General features: G+C 43.5%; 1 pseudogene; it reads right to left on the bottom strand.

Annotated features, from left to right (window-relative positions):
- Positions 1–845: 845 nt before the first annotated feature.
- On the bottom strand, positions 846–1,955 carry LOC102865643 (annotated as a pseudogene).
- Positions 1,956–10,936: the final 8,981 nt, after the last annotated feature.

Below are 10,936 nucleotides of genomic sequence, written 5' to 3'. Positions count from 1 at the left end.
ATTGCATTGGGAAAGTCAGCTGTGAGGGACCTCTCAAGGTTACTGAAGAGCAACGATGTCAGGCTGGAGACTAAGGTGTGCCTGATCCAGGTATAGTCTTTGCAATTATGGGCTATGCATTGGAGAGTTGGACAGTTAATAGGGATGACAGAAAGAGAATTGATGCCTTTGAGCTGTGGTGCTTGAGAAGACTGTTGAATATACCATGGACTGCTAGGAGAACAAACAGGTTTGTCTTGGAGAGGGTGAAGCCAGAATGCTCCTTGGAGTCAAGGATTCTGAAGCTTCGTCTGACTTACTTTGGGCATGTTGCAAGGATGGACTTGTCCTTGGAGAGGGACATCATGTTTGGGAGAGTGGAGGGACGGCGCAGGAGAGGAAGACCCTCGATGAGATGGATCGATTCTGTGCGTGGAGTGGTGGGAATGAGTGTGTTTGAGATGGCGAGGTTGGCACAGGATAGAACGGCTTTTAGGGCTCTTGTACATAGGGTCACTATGAGTCTCAAGTGACTCAATGGCTCATAAAAACAACAACAACAACAACAACTTAAAAAAAGAAAGAACAATGTACAAGTAAAGTCCCGGGCCACATTGGAGATCACGGAGGGGAGGGGGAATTCTCACTCCACACCAATTGCTGTCACCCTTACCATTTCAGTTTTTAAATCCTGAGTCAAGTACAAAAAAATTAAAAATAAACAAGACACCAGAAAAAGGAGTGAAAAATAAAGCCATGCCGATCTCATCTTGTTTGTTGTTTGAGGTTTTTTTCTGCACAAGCTGGGCTGTTTGGTTTTGTTGCGTTTTTTTTAATCAAGAAAAAGTGTAATGCAACTAACAGTCCTACAAGCATTTGAGGTGGATGATAGAGAGGCCAGACTCATTGTACTCTTGCTTGCTGTCCATATCTGCTGGAAGGTGGACAGGGAGGCCTGGATGGAGCCGTCAGTCCACACAGAGAGTAATGATCTTGATCTTCATTGTGCTGGGGACCAGTGCTATGATCTCCTTCTGCATCCTGTCAGTGATGGCTGGGTACATACTGATCCTGCCAGACAGCACTGTGTTTGTGCAGAGGTCCATGTGGATGTCAACATTACACTTAATGATGGAGTTGAAGGTAGTTTTGTAGGTGCCACAAGACTCCATTCCCAGGAAGGAGGGCTGAAAGAGTGCCTCGGGGCAGCAGAAACGCTCACTGCCAATGGTGATGACCTGTCCATTGGGCAGCTCATAGCTCTTCTCCAAGGAGGACAAGGAAATTTCTGTGGCCCTCTGCTTGAAATCCAGGGCAACGTAACAAGAATTTCTCCTGCTCAGCCGTGGTGGTGATGCTGTAGCCTCGCTCAGTGAGGATCTTCATACAGTAGTCTGTTAGGTCCTGTCCAGCCAAGTTCAGATGCAAGATGGTGTGGAGGAGGGCGTATCCCTCGCAGATGGGTACAGTGTGGGTGACCTCATCACTGGAATCCATCACAATGCCAGTGGTCCGGCCAGAGGCATACATACATACATACATACATACATACATACATACAGCACGGCCCGGAGGGTGACGTACATGGCAGGGGTGTTGAAGGTCTCAAACATGATCTAGGTTATCTTCTTCTGGATAGCCTTGGGGTTCAGGGGGGCTTCTGTCAGGAGCACAGGGTGCTTTTCAGGGGCCACATGCAGCTCATTGTAGAAGGTGTGGCGCCAGATCTTTTACATGTTGTCCCAGTTGGTGTCAATGCTGTGCTAAATGGGGTACTTGAGGGTCAGGGATGCCTCTCTTGTTCCGGGCTTCATCACCCACGTAGGAATCCTTCTCACCCATGCCCACCATCATGCCCTGGTGCTGAGGGCACCCCACGATGGAGGAGAAGACAGCCCAGGGGGCGCTGTCACCCACGAAGCCGACCTTGCACATGCCAGGCTGTTGTTGACCACAAGCACAGTGATGTTGTCCATGGTGAGCTGGGGGTGGCAGTTGTGAACCGGCTGCGGTGACTGTGACTGTGCGGAGGAGCTTGTGGCCTGTGCTCCGGGGTGCATGAGGTCTCTACTGTCTCAGACCGTGTTTCAAGCCCTTGCTTTTATCTGCAGACGTGGAACAATACAATGCTTCCCAAGGAACCCTCCTACAGACATCCTCTTTGTGTACTTGCTTATTTGACCTGGACCACCTCCGTCCAAGATAACTAGGGTTACTTTCCCAGTTTATAAATGGGGGGGGGGAAGAGGCTCCAAGCAGCTGGCAGGGCTTCTCAAAAGGCCCTTCACAGTACAACAAGATTCAAACCCGCCTCCAAGTTGGCCACACTCCTTGCCCACACTGTCTCTAAGCACGGAGGCGGTGGTTTGGCTTATTTGGTTTGCTTTTTTTATGCTTATTTATAGCTTGTGTGTAATGCATGCAGCAACATTTCTAATTTAAATTGGATTACAGAAATGCTCCCAAACCCAATTTAGAAAAAGCATAAAGCGGAAAAGTTTGACAGCATAGGAACAAACATTCTGCAGATTTTTCAATTCATCCTGCTAACGTCTCCACTCTAATCTGCTCAAATCCTATTCAAGTAGCAGTCTGAATCTTTTATTTTTTTAATTTTTTAAATTTCCATTCATTCATTCATTCATTTTTGCACACTTTCCTCCATGTCCACCCTCCCCCTGGTTCGCTATAACAAGAAAAAAAATCTTTTATTGTTATACAACATCCCCCCCCCCACTCACCCACCCCCACCCTCAATTACCGCACACACCCTATCCACTCCACTATGTAGGAATCTTTTCTTGTTTATTTGTTTGGTCTAAACTGTTGAGCATGATCGTTTCCACTAGGGCGGACTTGGTGTCAGAATGGAGCTCAACCCAGTTTCATCACTGGGCTGGGGGCAGGGGTGGCGTTTCCTATATTCTTGGAACCATTTCCTCCTTGAGTGTGGACACAACAGTCACCATGCAGATTAAACAAGAAAGCTGAAGGCAAAGACTTCCTGTCCCAGATACATCCCAAGCAACTAACAAACATCTATTCTCTTCCCTTCTCCAGACATGGGAATTTCAGATGATAATTCTTAATCAGAAAACATTTTTCATTCAATCTTTACGTATTTGTTGAGGACCCACTATGTGCCTGGCGCACTGTGCTGGGAAGGCAGGCAGAAATGTGTAATTACTCAGAAGATAGATTCATGATCACTGTACTAAGTCCTGCTGAATCTGTGTTTTGTTATTTTAAAAGATTTTTTCTCATTATTAATTTTTTATTTGCATTAATGTTTATATAAACTATATTGGTTTTTCATGAAATCATAAATATTTTGTTTTATAAAATCGCATGTTATTACTATAATGCAATTCATTATACTATCTGATCAATCTCCTCTTGTATATTGCCTTTCCCTTCACCTATCTCTTTATGAATTTTTAGGCTCTCCTCTATCCCTTTCCCTTCCTGGTAACCATCTAAGAATGATTCTGTGTGTAAACAACTCCTTAGCTTTTTATAATATTGGTCTTATACCATAATAACAGTCCTTCTGTGACTGACTTATTTACTCAGCATCATTTCCTCTAGATTCATGCACGTTGTACAGTGTTTCAAAAATTTCATATCATTCTTTGTTGTTATGGTTTTGCTGTTGAGTTGGAACCGATCCATATCTGACCATTCAGTGGGTTTTCAGAGATAATTAGTTACATGGGGGGAGACTGCCCATTCTCCTGCATCATTCTTTAGTGTTGCATAACACTAAAGTCAATAGTACTGCAATGAACATATGTATATTTTTCTGTTTGTGTCTTAGATCTTATTTCTTTGGGATATATATGTTGTTGTTGTTATGGGACTTTGAGTCACCTGCAACTCATAGCAACCCTATGTACAATACCTCTGAACTCTGCTGTACCCTAAGCCAGCCTGACTCCAACACACCAACCTCTATTATCCCCAGTTACTGTGTCAGGCCTATATCTCACCTGTGGTCCTCCTCTCCTGCACTGACCCTCCACCCTTGCAAGCATGATGTCCTGCTATAGGGACAGGTCCTTCCTGGCCATGTGCATAATGTATGTAAGATGGAGAAACTTGGTCTCACCTTTTCCAATACAGGTTTGTTTATTCTCTTTTCAGTCCATGATATGTTCAATACTCTTCTCCAGCACAACTCAAAGGCATCGACTCTTCTTCTGTCCTCCTTACTAATTGTCCAGCTCTCTAATGCATAGCAAGTAATTGCGAAGACCATGGCCTGGATCAGGTGCGCCACAGTCCCTAGAGTGACATCATTATTCTTTGGCACTTTGGAGAAGACTTCCCCAGTGCAATTCATTTTTTTATTTTCTGACTGCTGTTACCAAGATTGTTGATTGTGGATCTGAGCAAGCTGAAATTGTTCATAATCTCAATCTCTTCTCCATCTAGCACGGTGCTGCCAATTGGCCCAGTCGTAAAAATCTTTGTCTTCCTGATGTTGAGCTTCTATCAATATTGAAGACTGCAGTCCTTGGCCTTCTGCAGCCTCTTTATGTCCTCCTCAGTGTTGGCAAACAAGGTTGTGTCACTGCATAATGAAAATTGGTGATAAGTCTTCCTTCAACCCTGATGCTGCATTCACCCTCATAGAGACCAGACTCCCAGATGATCTGTTTTGCATTTAGATTGTAGAAATTTGGAGAAAGGATGCAGCCCTGGTATACATCTCTCTTGATTTTGAACCATGCATTGTTTTCTTGCTGTGTTCCAAAGACTGCCTTCTGGTCCAAGAGTAGGTTTCTCATAAGTACAATCGAGTGTTCTGTGATTTCTATTGTTAGAGCTGGCCACAGCTTGTTGTGATTCACACAGTCAAATGCCTTTTGCATTGTCAATGAAACACAGACATTCCTCTGGTACTCTGCTTTATGCCAAGATCTATCTGACACTGGCTATAATATCTTTAGTGCCATGGCCTCTTCTAAACACAGTTTGTATTTCTGGTAGTTCTTGGTCTCTGTACTGTTCCAGTCATTTTTAGATAACCTTCAGCAGGACTTTGCTTGCATGTGATATTATTCAATAATTTCCACACTCTGTTGGGGGGAGTCCCCCTTTTTTTGAATATATATATATTCTCCTTGTTGTGGGATTGATAGATCAAATGATACTTTTATTCTCAACTTCCTAAGGAAGATCTGAACTGCTTTCCATTTGCCAGTATTTATTGTTTGATATTTTATTGAACAGTGCTATTATTGCTGGGGTGAGATGATACTTCATTGTTGTTTTGACTTATGTTTCTCTAATAGCTAATGTTCTTGAGCCCTTCTTTAAGTGTTTGCTGATCACCTGAATGTTTTCTGTTCAGATTCTCTATTTTGTAATTGGGTTGTCTTTTTCTTGTTTAGGTGTTGGGAGTTTTCTAGAAATTTTGGAGAACAGTCTCTTGTCAAATGGGTCAATATCAAATAGATTTTCTTTTTACTTTTTTTGAGAGATCTTTTGATGCACATACAGAATAGATTTTTAGAAGGTCACAATCATCTAGTTTATCTTCTGTTGACTGAACATTTTCAGTAATGTTTGATGGTCCGTTCGTGCCCTAGATTAGGGCTCCTAAGTTCACCCCAGGTTGTTTTTTAATGACCCTTATAGTTTTAGGGTTATGCCTAGATCTTTGATCCATCCTGAGTTAGCTTTTTGTGTTGGTTTTTCTGTTTTGTTTTGTGTATGTGAAGTATAGATCTTCTTTCTGTTTCCTACAAATGGATATCCAATTTTTCCAGGAAGCTCTGGTGGCCTAATTGAAAGGAGCTGCGCTGCCAACTCAAAGGTACAAGGTTCAAATCCACCATCTGCTTTTTGGGAAAAGGATTAACAGTTCTTGTGTGATTGACTGTCTCTAAAAACCTGCTGGAGGGTCAGCTTCTGACTCAAGGGAAAACAACAACAATTTGTCAAAGAGGCTATTTCCCGCCACTTAATAAATTTAATGTCTGGCAAAGACGAAGAGTCCATGGGTTTGTTTTTAATCTGTTTAAAGGAAGAGAACAGATCTACTTACAATGGCTGCTTTGTGTACCCCTCCATCTCCCAGCTCATGTCCCAACAGGTACCGATCTTCACAAAAGCCAGTTTCTACAATTTCACCCCTTTAAAACAGGAAGGAAGGCGTACTGGTGGCACAGTGACTAAGGGCTCAGCTGCTACCAGGAAGGTCGGTGGTGCAAACCCACCAGCCACTCTATGGAGGCACATGTGGTGGCCTGACTCCATAGAGATTAGATTACAACCTTAGGAACCTATGATGTGCTTCTTCTCTGTCCTCCAGGGTTGCTATCAGTAAGAATCAACAGCAACGGGCACATAGGGGGAACTAGAACCTAAGGAGGTGACATCAATTCACGGGGCAGCTATTTACTCAAGTCCTACTCTGTGTCAGATTCTGAGCACCTTAAGAGGCCACAGAGTTGCTAAATGGTTGAGCTGGGCTTCAGACTGTCTTCTTCACTTCAACTCTTGTTCTTAGGGTCTAATCGGATGAGTTCAGAGGGTCAGCGATTCTGTCCCCGGCGAGCTCATAATGTGGGTGGAGCTTGTCTGTTTCAGTATAGGGCTGGGAGGAGTAAGCCTTGTGGTAGGTGTAGCTGGTGTGGCGTTGGCCCAACTCAGCAACCCCACACAATGGAAGGAAGTGTGGCTTGTCTTACGCAGTCTCCATGATTAATAGGGGGTCAAATCACTGTAATTTATGGGGTTTCACTGGCTGATCTTCAGAAACAAATCCCCGGGCTTTTCCTCCATTCAGTCTGGAAATGCTAGCTCAGCATTATAGTAACACGCAAGACTCACCTGACAGATGGTGGTGGCAGCACATGAGGAATCCTGACCAGGAATTAAGCCAGGTCTCCCACACATCAGGGAAGAATTTGGCCACAGAACCTTCAATTGTCTCCAGAGCTGTGCGCACTGAGATCAAAGGGAAAGCAAGCTATGACAGGCTGATGTGCCTCCTCTGGTAGACCAAGCGCCCTCTGAGAGCTGGGACTGGGCCTTCCACCTCTCGCTGCTCAGACTGGGCCCTTAATAAGTTTTTGGCTGATGGACCGAATCAATGAAGGAAGTGCAAAAATACATTATATGCTATGAAACCAGATTAAAAAGGCTACAAGCAAAACCCCCCCGAACCCCCCCCCAAACATACAAAACCCCACCAAAACAAAACAAAAAAAAGGCTACAAGCTGTATGATTCCATTTCCAGGACATTCTGGAAAAGGCAAAACTATAGGGACAGAAAACAGATGAGTTTCCAGAGTGAAGGGTACCAGGAAGGGAGGTGGACAAAAGGGAACATGAGGAAATTTTGGGGGTGACTAAACTTCTGTATTTTGACTGTTGTAGTAGTCACACAACTGTGGGAATTTACCAAAACTCAAAACAGCACAGTAAAAGAAGAGAATTTCCATTGGATGCACATTATACCTTAATTTTTAAAATGAAAGAGGACAGAAAAGGATGACTAAGCAGACACTGATTTATAGAGAAGCTTGTCTCTGGGCTCTTCAGCAGCAAGGGCCCTGGGATGGGTCTTCATAATACGTTCCCCAAAACTTTTTTATGGCTTTTATTTAAAAAATTCTCCCCAACTCTATAAGCTTCAGGTCCTACAAAACCTAGCTGTGAACATAAGCACAAGAACAGGTCAAGAAAGGAAGAATGAAGGACCCCCAAGGCGTTGCTTCAGGCGGGACCCCTGAGAAAGGCAGACCTGGTTTTGGAAGAGAGGGTCAAGGAAGACAGGTCAGGGAGGGGCCGAGCATGGGCCAAAGTGCAGAGGCTCTGAGGATCCCAGAGACTCAAACACTTTGTTAAGAATTTGTTGATCTTCTTGTAGCCTAGTAAGTAAGGAGTTGTGCTGCTAACCCAAAGACAGGCAGTTCAAATCTACTAACGGCTCTGTAGAATATGTGCAATCTATTCCCAATCAATTTACAGCCTTTGAAACCCACCAGAAGGTTAGCGATGAGTCAGTTCCAATTTGACAGCACATAACAAACACCACCATACATCAGAGCACACATCACACCATTGTTGGCAGGTAGAAAAGCTAACACAAAGGATGCAACCATTCTAAATGACGGTGATCTGGTCTAAGAGGAATCTCTCAATCTATGGCTCCCACCACCTTATGTTAGCCCTTGATTAATGCACCCAGAAATGAAAATGGATGATATTCCCTTCCCCAGACAACAGCTGTTCTTGTTAGGCACCATCAAATTTAGTATAACCCATAGTGACAGATCTGAATCAAGTGCTACCATGTGCCAACCTCACAAAATGCTGCTGTCACTGTGTCAATCCACCTGGTTGAGAGTCTTCCTTTCTTTTGCTCTCCCTCTATCTTTCTAAGCATGATGCCCCTTTCCAAGGAGTAGTCTCTCCTAGCAATATGTCCAATGAATATGAGACAAAGCTTTATCATCTTTATCTCCAAGGAGCACTCTAGCTGCACTTTCTCCAAGATGTATCTGTTTGTTCTATTGGAAGTCTATGGGATGGTCAAAAATCCTCTCTAACACCACAGCTCAAAGGCACAACTCTTCTTCTGTCATCTTTATTCACTGTCCAGCTCTGAGATGCATAGCAAGTGATTAAAAAGACCAGAACCAGGTGTACCTTAGCCCTCAAATGGACATCATTGCTCCTCAATTATTTGGAGACATCTCTGACTGCAGACTTTCCCAGGACAATATATCTCCTGATTTCCTAAGTGCTGATATCAAGGGTGTTGATTGTGGGTCCAAGTAAGATGAAGCTGTTGACAATTTCAATCTTTCTTCCATCTAACATGACGTTGTCTATTGGTCCAATGGTGAGAATGTTTATTTTCTTGGTGTTGAGATACAACCCATATTTAAAGCCATATTGTTTGCTCTTCTGCAGTAAGTGCTTCAAGTCCTCCCCACTTTCAGCAAGCAAGGTTGTCCCAAGGCATAATGCAGGTTACTGATGAGTCTCCCTCCATCCTGATGCCACATATGTGTGTGTGTGTGTGTGTGTGTGTGTACCGTCTAATCAGATCCAACTGTTACAGGAGGAAATTGTTCCTCCTTCAGCAGAGCATCTGGGGGATTAGAACTGTGCACCTTCAGGACTGAAGTGCAGCTTCTTGCTACTAGACCACTAGAGCTCCCTTGTCACATTAGCTCAACATACAGATTGAATAGGTATGGAGAGAATACAACCCAGACACACCTTTCTTAATTTTAAATCATTTAGTGTTCTCTTGTTCTGTTCACACAAAAGCCTCTTGGTCTAGGTTTAGGTTTCTCATGAGCTCAATTAAGTGCTCTGAGATTCTCATTCTTCTCAATGGAGGTGGTCAATTGATGGCTCCACCAATCAGATTTACCCATGCATATATGAACTCGGGTTCTTCCAATTCCCTCTCTGGGACATAATGACACTGGATCTCACATGACTACAATCATACCATGTAGAAGATAGCACTCAATGAGGTGGGCCTTGTATGTTGAGTTCCTGATTTCCTGACTTATTAAAAGCAGTCAAATGAATAGAATAGAAAGCTGCTGAGATTCAGAAATGGTTTTGTTGTTTTCTATAAACCTACAACTACTCTAAAAATAAAATATACCAAAAAAACCCCAAACAAAACGCAATTCTAGTTGAAGACAGAAAAATATAGCCTCTTATGCTCTACCCACAAGTTACTCTAATAAAAAGGCTCCCTCTATGCAAACATTTCTATTTCCTTCTCATATCCTGACTTGTTCCTAGAAGGCTCTGAGGCAGCTTGGTTATAAATAGTTGTGTTACCCATCAGAAATGACCATGTTTCCAGGCCATTGGACTTGTTAGCAGAGAGGCTCCAGTTGACAAAAGTACCATGACTCGGAACCTGAGGGGAGAGAGGAGTAAAGGACCACAAACCCATTCAGACCTGACTCTTAGCTGCCCAGAGAAGTTTTAGACAAAGCAGACTAAGCAGAGAGCTACCTAGCTCATGCCCTGATCAGACAACCCTCAAACCCGTACGGCCAAAGAAATATTCAATGCAACTCAACACACGCCACCAGTGTGATGTCTATTTCCAAGGACTGAAGCCTCAGTTTCCAATTTTGAGTGACCCTGCAGGGCACAGGGTTTCAGGGGCTCTAAATTGTTATGGAAGCCAATGGTTTCTAAATTGATATGGAAACCAACGGTCTCCTCTTATTTCATGGGGCAGCTGGTGGGTTTGAACCTCTGACCTGTTAGCAACCAAACACTCAATCAATGCACCACCAGGACTTTTAAAATTGACCACCAAATCCCACAAAAGAAAGAACAAAGAACAATCAGCATCCCATTAATGAATTAAATGGAAATTGGAAGAGGTGGGGAACAGTTAGGAAATAGCTCCTTATAGAAAGGTTCTAGTGGGAATTCTCTGGAACTTCAGTCTTGAAGAGGCTAGCCTAGGGGTGTGGAGCAACTGGGAATCCACTGTGGGGCTACTCATGTCCCTGCCACGTGGTGGCCAGTACTGACAACCTACTACTTCTCGGGGTGGGGGGCCACCTAATCTTGGAGCCTCACCGTGCCGGGTGGTACCAAGGCCATAGGCCACACTGAGTTTGCAGTGTGGGGTCTTCAATGAGATGGGCGAAGCGATGCTACTGTTTCTTTCTGATGTTTGGAAAGGTAATCCTTACTAGTGCTTTAAAAGGCTCAAGGAATACTGTTTGAAAGGTATGAATTAAAGATAGGACACAAATTATTTTGTCCATAATGTTCATAGGGTCATTAGGAGTCATGTTATACTAGACAACGCCTAACCACACACCACAGAAGAAGAACTTCTCTTTTGCAATTTGTAATTTGTTTTGAAAATCTGAAAAGAACGGATAAAATCAGATCATTAAGGAGAAAGATATTTCAAGATAGAATAACAGAAGGAGCTGACTT

Source organism: Elephantulus edwardii, unplaced genomic scaffold (genome assembly GCF_000299155.1).
Source record: "Elephantulus edwardii isolate Elephantulus edwardi_28Jun2011 unplaced genomic scaffold, EleEdw1.0 scaffold00283, whole genome shotgun sequence".
In the NCBI taxonomy this organism is placed as follows: Eukaryota; Metazoa; Chordata; class Mammalia; order Macroscelidea; family Macroscelididae; genus Elephantulus; species Elephantulus edwardii.
This window is presented reverse-complemented; position numbering and strand designations above follow the sequence as displayed.